The sequence below is a fragment of the Ceratotherium simum genome, chromosome 34 (assembly GCF_057802395.1).
Source record: "Ceratotherium simum simum isolate JZ-2026a chromosome 34, ASM5780239v1, whole genome shotgun sequence".
NCBI lineage: Eukaryota > Metazoa > Chordata > Mammalia > Perissodactyla > Rhinocerotidae > Ceratotherium > Ceratotherium simum.
In genome coordinates this window covers 14,107,206-14,126,275 of record NC_141933.1, presented here as the reverse complement: position 1 = coordinate 14,126,275, position 19,070 = coordinate 14,107,206, and the positions used below count along the sequence as shown (strand labels likewise).

General features: G+C 36.8%; 1 pseudogene; it reads right to left on the bottom strand.

Moving 5' to 3' along the window:
• Window positions 1-17,407: 17,407 nt before the first annotated feature.
• Window positions 17,408-19,070, bottom strand: LOC101407722 (olfactory receptor 5AN1-like; annotated as a pseudogene).

Sequence of the window (19,070 nt, the reverse complement as noted above, 5' to 3'; positions counted from 1 at the left end):
CATGTATAGGATAAGGGGTTATTACCCAAATATTTAAAGAACTCATACAACTCAGTAACGAATGTCAAACTGTCTGATTAAATGGTGGGCAGTGGAACTAAATAGACATTTTTCCAAAGAAGACATTCAATGGCCAAAACGAACATAAAAAGAGACTCAATATCACTAATCATCAGGGGAATGCAAATCAAAACCACAATGAGATATCATCTCACAACTGTTAGAATGGCTATCATCAAGAAGACAAAAGAGAACAAGTTTGGCAAGGATGTAGAGATAAGGGAACCCTCATACATTGTCATGGGAATGTAAACTGGCTCAGCCACTATGGAAAAAAAGTATGGAGTTTCCTCAAATAATTAACAATAGAACTACCATATGATCCAGCAATTCCACTTCTGGGTATATATCCAAATTAAATGAAAAAAGGATATCAAAAATATATCTGCACGCCCACGTTTATTGCAACATTATTCACAATAGCCAAGATGTGGAAACAACTTAAGTGTCCATCAATACATGAATGGATAAAGAAGATGTTATACACACACACACATACACACAATGAAATATTACTGAGCCACGAGAAAAATAGAAATCCTGCTATTTGCAACAACATGGATGGACCTGGAGGGCATTACTCTGAGATAAGTCAGACAGAGAAAGACTAAAACAGTATGATATCACTTTTATGTGTATTCAAAAAGCTGACCTCACAAAAATAGCAAACAAAATGTTAATTACCAGAGCCTAGGGGGTGTGGGAGAATTGGAGATATGTTGTTTAAGTGTACAAACTTGTAACCACCAGATAAATCCTGGAGATCTAATGCACAGCATAGTAATTATAGACAACAACACTTCATTAAAAACTTCAAAGTTCCTAAGACTAGATCTCTTTTTTTATTGAGGTAACATTGGCTGAAAACATTATATTAATTTCAGATGTATATCACTATATTCCAAAATCTGTATAGGCTAGATCTTAATTGTTCCCGCTGCAAAAACAGCAATATACTTATGTGACAAGATAGAGATGTTAGCTAATGCTAGGATGGTAAGCATATTGCAATGTGTAAATGTATCAAATCAACACATTGAACGTGTTAAACTTACACACTGCTATATGTCAATTTTATCTCAATAACAATAAATTTTACAAAAAGATTTATCTGGGAAGACTTTTTTACTTTTTCTCCTTCTCTCACACTAAAGCTGAGAGAGGTGTGCATATCACTCTCATTTTGTGAAGTAGGTTTCTTTCTAGTTTGCCCACGGAGAATGTCTCCCTTTAGGAGTCCCTCTTTTCAGTGGCATTGCGGGAAAGAGGTGTTGTCTTTAAGCCAGTCTCACACAGTGTCTTTCTCTCCTACCCTCCATACATTGGCTCATTAAAACCCAGGACTGAGGCTACCCGAGATTAGTAGATCCCTCCTGGAAAAATGCTAGCCTCAGCCCACTGCCGCCTAGGTTTGTGTTTTTTCTTGTCATTGCTATACCTTGATAAATTTATTTACTTTCTCGCTGGCTCAGACATGAAAAAGTGTGTTTTAGGTTTTATCTAGCATTATTAGTTTCTTTGAACATATCATCCACCGTATTACCAGGAACACTTTTACAAATAATAATTCTATAAAGTGTTGGTTACTCCAGCTTATTACTGGCGATTTTTTTTCCAAACCCCAAGCTATTTGATTTGCTTATTTTTTTTTTTTGCTTCTAATATGATATAATTTGCCTGAAAATCAAAGCATGTTATTAGGTAGCTAATATTTACTCAGTGTGTACTATGTTCTAGATGCTAGTCTGAGTACTTTTATGTTCTATCTTATTTTAATTTTCAACAATTTTATGAGATATGTACTTTTATTATTCCCATTTTACAAATTAGGAGACTGTGGGTCAGAGCAGCATATACTTCAAGGTCACACAACCCTGAAGGGCAGAACTGAGATTCAAATCCAGACAGTCTAGCTCTAGAGCCACATCTTAAATATATGCACTGCACTGCTCACTAAAATGTGTTAATCACTGCATTAACCTTATTTCTAAACACTGTAGAATGCAAAGCACTATACTCGGTGTTTTGGATGATATAAATGAGCATATAGCCCAAAAATGGAGGTGGGAAATGTGCCCATTGAGACATAATACAAAACAAAAGATGATGTGTGGCATAAAAAAGAGAGAGAGAAATTCTTGTGGGTGATCATAAACTGGATTTGGGCAAGAAGTTTGAGACTGGGGAAGGCTCCTCCATATTCTTTGTGAGAATTTCTCACAAAACATCTCTAGAATGGCTGAGACCATTTCAGAAGCATTATTGTACAAATGAACAGGGCAAGGACAACGTAATTGAACATGCTGCCAATAACCTGATCACCACATCTTTTCACAGAGATACACTTTCAGGAAAAGAACAGAAAGGCTGTAATGCTGACTTCTTGCCAAGTAAGTGAGACAAACTGGAGGAGAATTTATCTTCTTTCAGGAGAAAGAATTAAGGAGATATTAAAATGTTTTGCAATACATGCTGGTGTAACTGAGGGAAAGAGACATCTCAGCCTTTAGATGGTGACCACTGCAAAGCTTATGCCCACAGATGCCTCAGAGACAAAATTACCACAACAAACCCTACTGTACACAGAGATCTATGTTAGACCAGTGATGCTGTTCTTAATCCCAGAAACCTTCTAATTGCCACATTGTTTTTCTCAACCACCCCAGATTCTATCGTTTCTAATTAAACCTTATTTTTACTTGACTCTTATTTATCAAGGAATCCCAAGGTTTCTTCTTTTGTTTGGATTAAGTTTATTTGGGATAAAGTTTATCTGTTTTTTTCTCAATTCATTCGTGGCATCAGATAGTCCCCCTCCCCATAGTTACCTCCTTTTGATCATGCTTGGAAAATAAAAAAAGAAGGAAGTGGAAAGAGAATATGAAAAAGTGTCCTCTTTGACATGCCTCTCTTCTTTAAGAGATTTCATCAATAATTCTTCCTAACGTTTACTTAGTTGACTTTGGAAAAGTTTAACATATTTGTAAGGTAGGAAACAAAATCTGAAAAGCTTTGTTTATCCGGAACAATATGGATAGGATTACTCTCAGCAGACCTAGGATTACATTTATTCTCAACTGGTGTTCCCTCACTTCCTCAAGACCTGATATGTTCATTAAAGTTACATTGGATTCACTCAATTTGAAAATCTTCTGTAGACTGCTCAAACTTGACTTTTTAAATGGAACAAATCAGGTAGTACAGGCCCCTCAAAAATTACCCACAACTTTCCCTCTGGGTCTGTGTTTTCTCCTTTTAAACACTAATCAGATGTCTCAGAGATTTTCCAGCTCCCCATTTTGTACCAAAGTGTATTGACACAGCCTACGTATTTAGATCATCCTTTTACAGATTTGATTCCAAGCTAAATGAGCTGCCTTGGAAGAAGACCCCTTAGAAAACTTTGACTTCAAGGAAAATGATACTGAGCTATTTGTAAATCTTTGAAATTCTTCCTGGGTCCTAGGCCCTTACATTCCTTAGAGCAGAGCCCCAAGTGACTTACCTAGGAGTTCTGTAAATCTTTACTCTCCTGTGTTCCAACTCTTTTTTCTTTGTGGTGTACCCAGGTACTCAGAAATAGCCAACAGATACTTTAGATTCCAGCTTCTGAGAGTATTCCACGCCATTAGTATTCTGAGGTGAGCACATGGTCTTTTGTTAGTAACATTTGGCTCACACAGCCTCCCTCACAAATGATCCGGCTGTGGGAGAAGTGGAACTTAAAAGCTAATGAGCCTTCTCTCACATCTAAGAGAGGACTTGGGAGCACAGCTCCCAACAAATAAGGGGCAATTAAAATCATGCAAGCTGTAAATAACCTCCCTCCTGGGTAAAAGAGGGGAGACCAACCCTGTTAATGTGTCCCTTGTTTATGCTCCAAGATCTCCCTACAGGGTGTTCATCTTTTGAGACATTTTTATGTCAAGGAACCCTCCATTCACCCTGGAGAAATCATAAGGCTGATTTAAAGATCACTTCCAACTTTGTTACCATGAAATAAATTATGTTACCAAAGCATAGGCACTATCATCAGAGACCTCTCTTTAGGAAACACACCAGGAAATAGTGAACTTCCAGCAATGCTGAGTCAGACTCTCTGCAGTAGAGGGAATCTCAACTCTCCACCTTCTTATTTTGAATGAGTTTTTGTGGGGTTTTTTGTTTTTAACCTTTAGGTGAGACTCCGTGGATGAACTATGTTCAGAAAGACCTTCCAGAGATCTGGAGTAAGGAAGATGAAACAGAAATAGCTCACTTCTTCTCTCCCATGGCTCCAGCTACTTGGTTTCAAAGAGAAATTGAGTGGTAGAAGGAGAATGACAGACGGAGAAAATGATTGTATGAAGAAGGGCAGAAGGGAGGAAAAGAGGGATAACTGAGAAAAGTCTGTAAGAAACTTTGAAAAGATAAATAATATTCAGTCTTCCAAAACACACACCAAAAATAAACTCTTCCACCTCCCTTCACCCCACTTTACTATCTTCTGTCTCCAAATGTACAAGAAGCAATTCTCCATTTTTTTTTTTTTGGTGTTTTTTTTAAAGCTATTGTATTGAGGTCACATTGGTTTATAACATTATATAAATTTCAGGTTTACATCATTGTATTTTGACTTCTGCATAGACTACATCATGTTCACCACCAGAAGTCTAGCTCACCATAGATACATGCCCCTTTCACCCTTCCCCTCTGTTAACCACCTATCTATACTCCATATCTGTTTGTTTGTTTGTTTATCTTCCATATATGAGTGAAGTCATACAGAAATTGTCTTTCTATTCTGACTTATTTCACTTAGCATAGTACCCTCAAGGTCCATCCCTGTTGTCACTCATGGCATGATATCATCTTTTTTATGACTGAGTAGTGTTCCATTCTATAAATACATATATACCACATCTTCTTTATCCATTCATACATTGAGAAAAGCAATTCTTTTTTTGCATTCAAAGACACTAAGCCCTTATCCTTTGGTCCTCAAGGTCTGAGTTTTCCTTCTCTAGACACTACACAGGAAGAATATCGTAGAGGGGTTAGAAGAGGCCAGGCTATGGATAATGCCAAACAGTATGTTACAATGTGTTAGAAAATAAAATCTGCTCATGCTTCTAACATGTCTTTAATGTCTTGTTGTATCCCATCCAACTCTCCTTTTAAATTTTTCACTTAGCTGTATGTAACCGCTAATAGACAATATTTTTGAAATATTATCCAGCTTTTTAATTAATATTTCCTTCCCCATATCTCTGACCATTCCCCTCTTTCAGGCAGGTAAGTTGTTAGGTTCTCAAGCCTCAGAGAAGGGATGTGACAGCAAAAAGAAGTTGAAGCAGAGGTGATATGGCCAAAAACATAAGTGAGTCTTCAGAATGCCTTAGAGACAGCACAACTATCAAATAAGTTTAGAGACATCAAGAACAGAAAAGCCCTAACCGAAAGATGGTTAGGGCCTGAGTTGGCAAGCAGAAACTTAAGAAAATGTGGTCCTGGTGTTCGAGGGAGACAGCCACTGGGCACTGAGGGCTTGAGTTCTATAGAATTCCCTGTCACGTAGTCGAAGATGGAAACAACGGAACAATTCCCATTTAAACAAGAGTGTCTGTGAGTAGCAGAGTCATCAGACCTGACAGGTCTTCAGGATGAGGCTAAATGGAATTCATCAGCAACCCACTCACGATTTCACAGCTGAGGATCTGTTGAGGCAATAGATATTCCAGGAGATACTGCTACGGAGAGAGGTCATGGACCAAATGGCTCCATTGCCCTGGCATCATTCAGCCCTCTAGAACTTAGACACAAATGTAGGGAAAACAGGGAAGGACCCTTGAATTGGCTAAGTTTTTTCCTGGTGGAGAAGTAAGGAGAGTACAAAGTAAAAATAGTGTTATGGAAAGATAATGAAAATTGTGTTTCTGGAGTACCTGAATTTGTAGATTGATTGTCAAAACCTCATGTGTGCATTATAACTATTATTTTTCTCCATGCCTATTATAACAGGCCAATTGGCTAGATCTTAATGTATTTAGCCATTTTCTTCATGTAGAATAGAAGCTATGTATAAATTTTCAATGAACCTTTTGAATATATTTACTCTGAAGCATTTGTAAAATTTGAGTTTGATAGGCAGCCTCCAAAATGGTCCTCAATGCCTCCTAGTATTCCTGGGCTTGTGTAGAACTCTCCTATATTTAATAGGGCTAACCCATGTAACCAAGAATATTTGCCTCCTGCCGTCAGCCAGCACCAACTTGGCAGATATGTGAGAGAGCTACTCTGGAAGTGGATCCCTTCTTGATCTAGCTTCAGAGGACTCAAACCCTGACCAACTACTTGAATGCAACCTCAGGAGGATCCCTGAGCCAGAACCACACAGCCAAGTTTCCCCTGAATTCCTGACCCACAGAAACTGTAAAAGGTAATAAATATCTATTTTTTTGAAGCCTCAAAGTTTTGTAGTAATGTGTTGTGCAATAGGTAATTAATATACAAGGAATAGAGACCACTTACTCAAAAAGTCACCTTTTTTTGATTCTTGGTACACATTACAAAATTATTTTAAGTAGAAATCTTTCATTTTTTATGACAGAAAAGTAAACAAAACTGGTCAAAACAATCAAGTGAATCTGTTAGCTCACAAAACAGAAGTAGTTAAAGAAAATTTTATCCAGTGGCTCAAACAGTATTATACATGTCCAATTTTTTTCTGTTTTGTTTAATATGCCTTGGGCACTAATTGTTCCATTCTATGGATAATTTCTCTTATGGTGGCAAAATTGTACATGTTCTAGATCTCACAGTCTTACTTCACATCATCCAAAAGAAGAGAGTATCTCTTCTGGTAACGTGCACAGAAGAGAAAAAGATTTTCTCTCCGAGAAGTGCCAGCAAACATCTCCTTGCATCTTTCTGGCTTTGGTGGGTTCATATCCCTCACTTCTACCCCAGGCTACTTGCAACAGCTATTGAATATTAATATTAAAATTTTCTGATTGTCTTAAACCAATAGGGGTTCAACCCTGAAACCTAGAGTTGGGACCAATCTACTCAAAAAATGATGTGTGAGAACAGAAAAATCATCCTCCCCTTTAAAAAAATTATATATATTTCAATATACTCCTGAGAGAAAGAATGTTTATGAATGTTAGACAGCAACAAATAAATAAGCCACCAATTTTTGTAATTTAACTATGAATGTAATAAATTATAGATAGTTATAAACAGTTCTATACATAGTTCTATAGCTATGTATAACATAGCTAATTATACATAGTTCTAAAAGTCCAATAGTTTTAGTAGATTTATAATGGAAGCAAATTCTGGTTCCATCCCCATTCTTAATCCTTATATATCAATATAAGGATACAAAATATTCTTTTAAGGACAGAATATCTTCTTAAATTGGGTGTATTAATTTTGGAGTTTTATTTTTTTACATACTCTAATACTTCCTTCATTACCTTTTTGTCATCTGAGTTTTTTTCTTTTTTTTCCCCTCTTGGTTTACTTTAGGGCCTTTCTTTAGTGATTCTTGGCTGTTCTTTCCCACAGCAGACTGAGGTACTAAAAAGCGAGATTTGAAGCCTGGCGTTTATGGCCAGAAAATTAAAATGGTAATATATGTTGTTACAATATAATACAGTGGAAAATTAAATAGGCATGATAACCATATTTCCTTCAGAAGAACCCTACTGAGAACTTACCTGCCACATGAATTAGTTAATTTTTTTTTAACACTTTCAGGAACTTTGCTGAAGGTAAGTGCTGAATAATAATTTTCACTTAGTAAGAACCAAAATATTAAGGTTTATACCAAAATACTAAGGTTAATTCATTCAACAAATATTGATTAAGTGCATACAATGTGCCAGGCATTATTCAGATACTGGAACATTGAGGGTCATGTTAATGTAAGTAATAGAAGCCAAGATAACTGAGAGTGTGCTGAGAAAGAATCTTCCCTGCTCTCTTCAGAATCCAAAACAGACAGGTAAATAATGTCCCAGAAAGACTTACTGAATCTAGACTCCTCCCCATCCTATTCTGCACCCTGATAACGACTCCTATAAGAGACAGGTTACCCTTTGAGGGTGGAGAAAAGATACTGTCAAACTCAGCTTTAAAGAAACATGCTGAAGATGTTCAAATGGCCAACAGGTATATGAAAAGATGTTCAACATCACTAATTCTAGGGGAAATGCAAATCAAAAGCACAATGAGATATCACCACACCTGTTAGAATGGTTATCATCGAGAAGAGAAGAGATAACTTGTGTTGGTGAGGATATAGAGAAAAGGGAACCCTTGTACACTGTTGGTGGGAATGTTAGTTCAGCCACTGAGGTAAACAATAAAGACGTTCCTTAAAAAATTAAAACTAGAACTACAATATGATCCATCAATCCCACTTCTGGGTATATACCCAAAGGAAATGAAAACAGGATATCAAAGAGATATATGCACTCCCAAGTTTATTACAGCATTAATTATTAACAATGGCCAAAATACGGAAACAATGTAAGTGACCATCAATGGAAGAATGGATAAAGAAGATATGATGAATATATATACTAACACACAATGGAATATTATTCTGACATGCAAAAGAAGGAAATCCTGCCATTTTAGACAACATGGATGGACCTTAAGGACATTATGCTAAATGAGATAAGACAGAAAGAGAAAGACAAATATTGTATGATATCACTTATATGTGTCAATCTACAAAAAGCCAAACCCAAAAAACAGAGTAGTAGTTATCAGGGGCCATGGGGTGGGGGAATACGATAGATGTTGTTTAAGAGAACAAACCTGAAACTAATAGTAAATAAGTCTTAGAGATCTCAAGCAAAGTATAGTGACTGTAGAAAACAATATCGTTTTACAATATTCAAACTTGCTAAAAAACTAAATCTTAAATATTCCAACCACAAGTTAGAAATGATAATTATGTGATGTGATACAGGTGCTAATTATCACTACAATGGCAATCATATCACAATATAAAAATGTATCAAATCAGCATGTTGTACACTTTAAATTAACACTATTTTATATGTCAACTATATTTTGTTTTAATTTTTTTTTAATTTTGAAAAAGGACAAAGATAGAATACCAAAAGGGAAAAAAAAGGCTAAGAAATTAATAGTGGATTGCTGCTAATTGTAATTGCAAAATAAAATTAAATCTAATTCAGTGATATCAGCATCATGGCAGAGTGAGTTATTCCCTCTGCCTTTTTCCTCTAAGTTTCAACCACTTGGGCATCCATTGACCAACAGAGGATTCCTCACACAGCCCAACAGGACACGTAAGTGATCCATGCATCCGTTCATCTGAAGGTGGGTGGACTCTATCCCTGGGAGGCAGCAGAACTAGGAGAGCAGCCCCATCCCCCTCCACCAGCAGCAGCAACCCAGGGTGCAGATCCTCACAGCAGCGCATGCGCCTGTGAGTAGTCACTGTGGGAACAGAAACAGAAGCCACTGTGGCTTACCACTGTGAGTTGAGTGGAAAGAGTAGATGTCATGACTTGCGTGACTGTGAGTGGATGTAGCAGGAGCAGAAACAGCGCATCTCACGCGACTGTGAGTGGATGTGGCAAGAGCAAAAACAATAGGCATCCTTGCCCATACCCCCATGAATCTGGTCCACATGCCTGCAAGTGGACACTACAGGGACAGAGAAAGTAGGCATGGCTTGCTACCTTCCCGTTTCCCAGTGGATGCACCATGTGTACCCCCTGCCCCTATCCTGGCAATGGCCAAGTCTTTCTAACAGTGCAGACAATATACAAAACTCACATTTTCCTGGGCAGGGTGAGACACCCTGACCTCAGTTTTCAAAACACACCATCTAGCACAAGAGACCAGAGGCTGTACGAGCAAGCAGGAACAATAATCTCTCCCTGCTTAGCCCCTGCTACTCCTTAGTGGTGGTAGGTTTAACCAGTGACCAGAGGATTTAGGAGCCACAGAAGAACAGTTACTCAGTCCCCAGTGGCAGCATAACTGACATCAGTTCCATGAGTAGCATGGGCTGCATACAAGCCCCTGGGTCCTCAGGCCTCTGGCAGCAACAGCAACACTCATGAACCCAGCACCCTGGCAGCAGTACAACCAGCGCCTTCAGACAACCCAGGAACAGCAGTGCAGATAGTGCATGGAGCAACAGCATCCTAGCAGATGGAGAGCCCAAGGATAGCCAATGGAAGAACGTGAGACCTAGGTGGCATCAGAAGCAGCAGAAGTGCTCACAGCCTGGTGACCCCAGTGGCAACACCTGAGACTGTAGTGACATTGTAAGCAGCAAGGCATCAGCAACCTCATAGGCTCAAGTGGAACAGTGGAAAGTAGAAAGGGCAGGCTCTCAAATACAGCCAGAAGCAGCACAGAACCAAAGTAACCAAAGCTGTGCCCAAATAGGAAATGTGATTACTACCACAAGTGCACCAGCAGATGATCAATTCATCAAATACCATGAAGAACAACAGTAACATTGCACAAAGAAAGAGAATAACAACTGTCCAGAAACCAAACTTGAAGTCACAGAGTGTTACAATCTAACTGACAGAGAATTCAAAACAGCATTTATAAAGAAACTCAATGAGTTACAAGAAAACTCAGTAAGGCAGTACAAGGAGCTCAGGAATGAAAATAATATACAGATGGAGTACTTCGCCAAAGAGATTAAAACTCAAAAATAATAATCAAAGAGAAATTCTAGAGATGAAAAAGACAATGAGATAAAAAATAATTTAGAAAGCATTAAAAATAGAGCAGAATATATGGAGGAGAGAAGTAGTGAGCTCAAAGATAGAAACCTAGAAATGATTCAGGTGGAAAAGGAGAGGGAACTAAGATTTTTAAAAAATGAGGAAATTCTTTAAGAAATATCTGACTCTATTAGGAAAAGTAACAAAAGGATAGTAGGTGTCCTAATAGGAGAAGAAAGGAAGAAAGTTGACTAGAGTTTATTCAAAGAAATAATATCTGAGAACTTCCCAAATCTGGGGAAGAAACTAGACATGCAAGTACATTAATATAATAGAATTCTTAAATGCATAAATGCAAAAGGCCTTCTACAAGTCATATAACACAAAAACTGTCAAAAGGCAATGATGAAGAAAAAATATTAAGGGCAGCAGGAGAGATGAAAATAACCTACAAAGGAACCCCCATCAGGCTTTTGGCAGATTTCTCAGCAGAAACCCTACAAGCTAGGAGAGAGTAGAATGAAATATTCAAAATACTGAAAGAAAAATCTATCAGCCAAGAACATGCTATCTAGCAAAATTATCCTTCAGATATGAAAGAAACATAAAAGCTTTGACAGACAAACAAAAGCTGAGGGAGTTCATCAAAACTAAACTGCCTTACAAGAAATGTTGAAAGAAGCACTCATACCTGAAACAAAAGGGCAAAGTTTCACAAAGCTTTGAGCAAGGAGATAAATAGACAGATAAAATCAGAAATTTGCAGCTATATATAAGAATAAACACTTAATAATAACATAAAGGCTAAAGGGGAAGAAAGCATCAAAAATAAGTATAACCACTTCAATTTGGTCACAAACTCACAACACTAGACAGGATACCTTGCAACTATAAAAACATAGAAAAGGAAGAGGAAAAGAACAGAACCTGTATAGGCCAATAGAGATAAGAGGCTATCAGAAGACTATTTAATTTATTAGATCTTTTACACAAACCTTATAGTAATGACAAAACAAAAAATCAGGGCAGAGTCACAAATCATATATAAAGAGGAAATTGAGAAAAACATCACAGAAAGCCACCAAACTGAAATGGCAGACAGAAATAAAAGGAAAAATAATCAATGGAAATAGAAAACTACCAGAAAACAAAAAATAAAATGGTGGTATTAAGCCCTTATATATCAACAATCACTCTAAATGAAAATGGATTGAATTCACCAATTAAAAGACACAGAGTGGCTGAATGGATTAAAAAATAGACCCAACAATACGCTGCCTTCAGGAAACACAGCTCAACTCTAAAGACAAGCATCAGCTCAGAGTGAAGGGATGGAAGATGATACTCCAAGCAAATGGCAAGCAAAAGAAAGCAGGTGTAGTCATACTTATATGGAAAAAAAAAAAAAAAAAACAGACTTCAAGACAAAAACGACAACAAGAGATAAAGATGGGTGCAAATAATGATAAAGGTGACATTCCACCAAGAAGACACAACACTTATTAATATATACATGCCTAACATAGGAGCACCAAAGTATAGGAAGCAACTATTAACAGACCTAAAGAGAGAAATTGATAGCAACGTAATAATAGTAGGGGACCTTAACGCTCCACTTATGTCAATGGATAGATAAGCCAGACAGAATGTTAACAAGGAAATAGTGGTCTTAAATGAAACACTAGACCAGATGGACTTAAATAGATATACATAGAACATTCCATCCAAAAACCTCAGAATACATATTATTCTAAAGTGCACATGGAACATTCTCAAAGAAAGGCTATATGTTGGGAAACAAAGTAAGCTTCAATAAATTTAAGAAGACTGAAATTATATCTATCATCTTATCCAACCACAATGGTATGAAACTAGAAATCAACTACAAGAAGAAAGCTGGAAAAGTCAGATATATGTGGAGACTACATAACGTGATACTGAAAAACTATTGAATCAATGAAGAAATCAAAGGAGAAATCAGAAAATACCTGGAGATAAATGAAAATGAAAACAGTACATACCAAAACTTATGGTATGAAGCAAAAGCTGTACTAAGAGGGAACTTTATAGCAATACAGGCCTACCTCAACAAACAAGAAATATTTCAAATAAGCTATTTTACAATATACCTAAAACAACTTGAAAAAGAAGAACAAATAAAGCCCAAAGTCAGTAGAAGAAAGAAATAATAAAAATCAGAGTGGAAATAAATGAAATATGGACTAAAAAACAATAGAAAGGATCAATGAAACTAAGAGCTAGTTCTCCGAGAAGATAAACAAACAAAAAAAACTGGCAAACCCTAAACTTTGCCAGACTCACTAAGAAAAGATAGAAAAATGACTCAAATAAGATCAGAAATGAAAGAGGAGAAATTACAATGGACACCACAAAAATATAAAGGATTATAAGAGAATACCTTGCAAAGATATATGCCAAGAAATTGGATAATCTAGAAGAAAATGATAAATTCTTAGAATCATGTAACTTCCCAACACCGAACCAAGAAGAAATAGAAAATCTGAATATACCAATCACAAGTAAGGAGATTGAAACAGTAATCAAAAAACTTCCCAAAAATGAAATTCCAGGACCAGATGGCTTCTCTGGTGAATTCTACCAAACATTCAAAGAAGATTTAATACCTACCTTTCTCAAACTCTTCCAAAAAATTTAGAGGACAGGACACTTCCTAACTCATTTTATGAGTCCAGCATTACCCTGATATCAAAACTGGATAAGGACATCACAGAAATGGAAAATTACAGTCCAATATTGATGATGAACATAAATGCAAAAATCCTCAACAAAATATTAGCAAATCGAACACAATACATTAAAAAGATAATACATGACAATCAAGTGGGATGTGTTCCAGGGATGCAGGGATGGTTCAGCATCTGCAAATCAATCAATGTGATACACCACATTAAAAAATGAAGAATGATAATCACATGATCATCTCAACAAATATAAAGAAAGCGTTTGACAAGATCCAACACCCATTTATGATTAAAAACTCTGAATAAAATGGGTATAGAAGGGAAGTACATCAACATAATAAAGGACATAATGACAAACCCACAGTCAACATCATACTCTACAGTGAGAAAATAAAAGCTATTCTTCTGAGAATAGGAAAACACAAGGATGCTCTCTCTCACTCTCTTATTCAGCATAGTACTGGAAGTTTGAGCAAGAGAAATTAGGCAAGCAAAAGACATAAAAGTGATTCCATTTGCAAAGGAAGAAGTAAAACTGTCACTATTTGCAGATGACATAATTCTATATATAAAAAACCATAAAGAATCCACCATGAACTATAAGAAAAAATAAACAAATATAGCAAAGTTGCACAGTACAATATCAACATAGAAAAATCGGTTGCATTTCTATACACTAGCAACAAACTAGCAGAAAGAGAAATCAAGAATACAACCCCAATTATAATTGCAGCAAAAAGAATAAAATATCTAGGAATAAATTTAACCAAGGAGGTGAAAGACCTATACACTAAAAACTATAAGACATTATTGAAAGAAATTGAAAGACATTAAGAAATGTAAAGATATTCCATGCTCATGGATTGGAAGAATAAGCATAGTTAAAATGTCATTATTACCTAAAGCAATCTTCATATTCAATTGCAATCCCAATCATAATCCAAATGACATTCTTCATGGAAAGAGTACAAAGAATCCTAAAATGTATACAGAAAAAACAAAAGACCCTGAATAGCTAAAGAAATCCTGAGAAAAAAGAACGAAGTTGGAGGTATTACACTTCCTGAATTCAAAATATACTATGAAGTAATAGTAATAAAAATAGCATGGTATTGACACAAAAACAGACATGCAGATCACTGGAACAGAATTAGGAGCCCAGAAATATAACCACACGTCTATGGAAAGCAAATCTTCAAGAAGGAGCCAAGAACATACAATGGAGAAATGAAAGTCTCTTCAATAAATGGTGTAGAGTAAAAGGGCAGCTACACACAAAAAAATGAAAGTAGATCATCATCTTACACAATACACAAAAATTAATTCAAAATGGATTGAAGGCTTGTATGTAAGACCTGAAACCATAAAACTTCTAGAAAAAAATATAGGCTGTATGCTCTTAGATATCAGACTTAGCAGCATCTTTCTGAATACCATGTCTCATCAGGAAAGGGAAACAAAACAAAAAATAAACAAAAAGGACTAATCAGACTAAAAAGCTTCTGCATGGTGAAGAAAACCATCTAGAAAATGAAAACAACAACTCACCAACTGGGAAAAAATATTTACAAATCATATACCCAACAGGAGGTTAATTTACAAAATACGAAAAGAATTCATGCAGCTCAAAAGCAAAAATAATGAATAACAAATTCCAATCAAAAAATATGCAGATGACATGAACATATATTTTTCCAAAGAAGATATACAGGTAGACAACAGACACATGAAAAGATGTTAAACATCTCTAATTATTAGAGAAACACAAATCAAAACTACCGTGAGATATCACCTCACACCTGTCAGAATGGCTATAACTAACAAGACAAGAAATAAGCATTGTAGAGGATGTGGAGAAAAGGGAACCCTCATGCACTGCTGGTAGGAATGTAAACTGGTGCAGCCACTATGGAAAATAGTATGGATATTTCTCAAAAAATTAAAAATAGAAATACTATATGATCCAGCTATTCCACTCCTGAGTATTCAAAGAACATGAAATCAATATAATTTTTAAAAAATTATGTGCCCCTATATTCCTGAAGGGTTATTCACAATAGCCAAGATGTTGAAGCACCCCAAGTGCCCATCAATGTGTGAATGAATAAAGCAGATGTGATTTATGTACACAATGGAATACTACTCAGCCATAAAAAAAGATGAAATCTAACAATTTGCAACAACTTGAATGGACCTCGAGGGTATTATGTAAGCAAAATAAGTCAAACAGAGAAAGCCAAATACCATATGATTTCACTCAAAAGTAGAATTAAAAACAATAATGACAATAAACAAACACATAGATATAAAGATTAGATAGGTGGTTACTAGAGGGGAGAGGGTGTGGGGAGAGGGTGAAAAGAGTAAAAGAGCACCAGTGTATGGTGACAGATGGTAATCAGTCTTCAGGTAGTGAACATGATGTAGTCTACAAAGAAATGGAAATATAACGATGTACCACTCTAACTGATAAAATGTTATAAATAAATATTTCTTCAATTAAAAAAAGAAGCAATAAAGAAAAGAATCCAATAAATCTCCAAGGATAATATTAAATGTAACAACATCTATTTTATATTAGTTTGCTCAAGTCTGAAAAATCTGGCAAATCAAGAGTCAGTGTTGCTAGATGTCTTGTTCTTTTTTTAAACCAGATCACAAGGACCACAACTTTATGTCCTACGTCAGACAGCAAAAACTGGTCAGAGTTGAGAATCCTGCCTATCCCACTATATTTCCTTTCCTGGCCCTTCAGGTTTCCTGGAAAATATGATCATTAAAGTATCAAACCATTCTACTCCATCCATTATATCACCCTGAACAATCGTAAATCTCTAGAACATAAAATGTGGAACAAAAACAATAGGAAACAGTATACACCAGTTTTCCATATTTGCTCTTTGTCCCTGCAATATTGAATATTCAGTAACTCTATTATTACAATGAACTCTCACACAAGTCTCCTCACACCAAACGTATTCAGATGCTTGAAATATCAGAAGTGACTTGGTAGTGTGAACCTGTTAGCTATGTCAACCAAGGGTAAATTCTCCATATTTAATTGAGGAGAGAAACAGACATTTAAGTCCCACAATATCAGAAATTGCCATTGGCTGTGACATGAATTATGAATATCACTTCTCATCAGAAATCCCCACTGGACACTAGATGCAAGAAATAAACTCATCACATTCATAAATAAATGACACTGAAGAGAACATTTATTTCCTTCCATTCATTTATTATTCAAATCACTTCCTCCTTCTTTAGACCACAGCTGGTGGAGACAAGGATGTAACCAAAAACTTATTAGATGTCTGTCATTGAAAGAGGCCTTAAATAAACATTAACTGTCTCAGACTGGTCTTCCCAGGAGGCACAACCAGGCCAATTGTATAGCTTTGTTTCTGTCCAAAGGAACATCCCTTCTCTATGCTCATTCCCATTCTCGTTGGAGACACAGAACTAACATTGGTCACCACCATGTCTGGATTATGCTGCATCAAAATATTTGGGACACAAGGTTTCTAAACTCCTGGGAGTCTCTCTCAGTTATCTCTCCTTCAAGTTCAGAGGCCCTGCAATTGATTAGGGCTCAATCTCAGAAGCAGAAAGAAGCAACAAGTTTCTAAACCTCGATGTTTCAAAAATACTTGTAGAGAGATTAATAAATGACAAGGCCACTCCTCATGTAAGATGAAAGCAATGAAACTCCAGGACTCAAAGATATTGTGTTTGTGCAGCATTGAGTCAGCTATTGGTTTATTTTGTCGTATTGTCTGTGTCAAATTAAGCATTCTTTATCCAAAGGAAGTATGATCTTTGTTATAGTACATTACTGTGCGTACTATTGCGGGTTAAGGTGATTCTGACAGGACAAATTGGTCAGAAATCTCATAATCTGTGACCTCAGCAACGCTTGCTCTTATTTTGCAACCTCTTCAAGGCATCTTTGATTTCCTTATTCCTCAGATTGTAAATCAAGGCATTCAACATGGGAATCACCACAGTGTAGAGCACCAATGCAAATCTGTCAAAGCTGGAGCAACCACCAGAGCTGGACTCAAATAGACAAAGATACTTGAGGAATAGAAGAAGGGCATTGCTGTCAAGTGAGAAGCCCTGGTGTTGAAAACCTTGGACCTGCCTTTAGCTGAAGTGATCTTCATAATGGAGATGACAATATAGCCATAGGATATCATGATAATTGAGACATTTATTATCCCAAAGATCATCATTAATATAACAGCCATGAGTTGTACAAAGAAAGTGTCAGTGCAGGACAGGACTAACAGTTGGGGCATGTCACAGAAGAAGAGGTTGATTACATTAGGCCCACAGAAGTAGAGCTGTAGCATGGCACACAACTGAGATGTAGAAGCAGAGAGTCCATCCATATAGGATCCCAGCACCATCTGAACACAGAGAGTGGGTGACATGATGGATGAATAAGAAGTGGGTTACAAATGGCAGCATATCAGTCATAAGCCATAGCTGTCAGGAGACAAGACTCATTCAGCCCCATGGTTGAAAAGACAAAGTCTTGAATAACACAATGCACAAAGGTGATAGTTTGCTGATCCTAGAAGTTGGAGAGCATCCTGGGACTGTGGAGGTCACACAGCAGACATCCATGAAGGAGAGATGACTGAGGAAGAAGTACATGGGTGTGTGGAGGTGGGAACCCACCCATTTATAAGACGATGAGGCACAGGTTCCACGTCAGAGTTGTAACGCAGATTAAAAGGAATACAACAGGGCCGGCCCCGTGGCTTAGCGGTTAAGTGCGCACGCTCTGCTGCTGGCAGCCTGGGTTCGGATCCCGGGCGCACACCAATGCACCGTTTCTCCGGCCATGATGAGGCCGCGTCCCACATACATCAACTAGAAAGATGTGCAGCTATGACATACAACTATCTATTGGGGCTTTGGGGAGAAAATAAATAAATAAATAAAATCTTTAAAAAAAAAATAAAAGGAATACAACAAAGAATGCTGCTATGATTCTGGGGAAATCTGAGAATCCCAAGATGATGAATATTTCCTCTCCAAAAACTTGGCTTGGTGCTCCTAAAATCAGAAAATAGACAAGATTCAGGTGAAATGACAGCATTACAATTCTCATATGGGCCATTTTATTCCTCCACTCAGCACTGGAGAAGGAGAAATACTTCACTGTCCCAGTGGAAAGACTCCAGTTTTTCATCTTGAATATCAAAAATACCTGCTTGGTGCTTCAGGATCTCAATTATTTCATGAGGTCTCATGAAAATTAAAAATGATGTTTAAAGATTTACTGACAACTATAATAAAAGGAGGCTAGTACAAATCTAGCTAGTAATAGCTCCAACTGTTGTCTCAATATTAGGATATTTTGTGTCTTAGGAAAGAGCAAAGTACTGTGATTTAAGAGTTCAGACTTCAGAGTTTTCATTTTGAGTGACACCATCTAGATGGCAAAATAGGTCATTCCTGACTTCTGTCACCCTCACCAGAACAACTAGCAACTATTCATAGATAAGACATCATTGTCAAAACCCTGACCATGAGGATGAGGCTGAAGCGCCCCCAT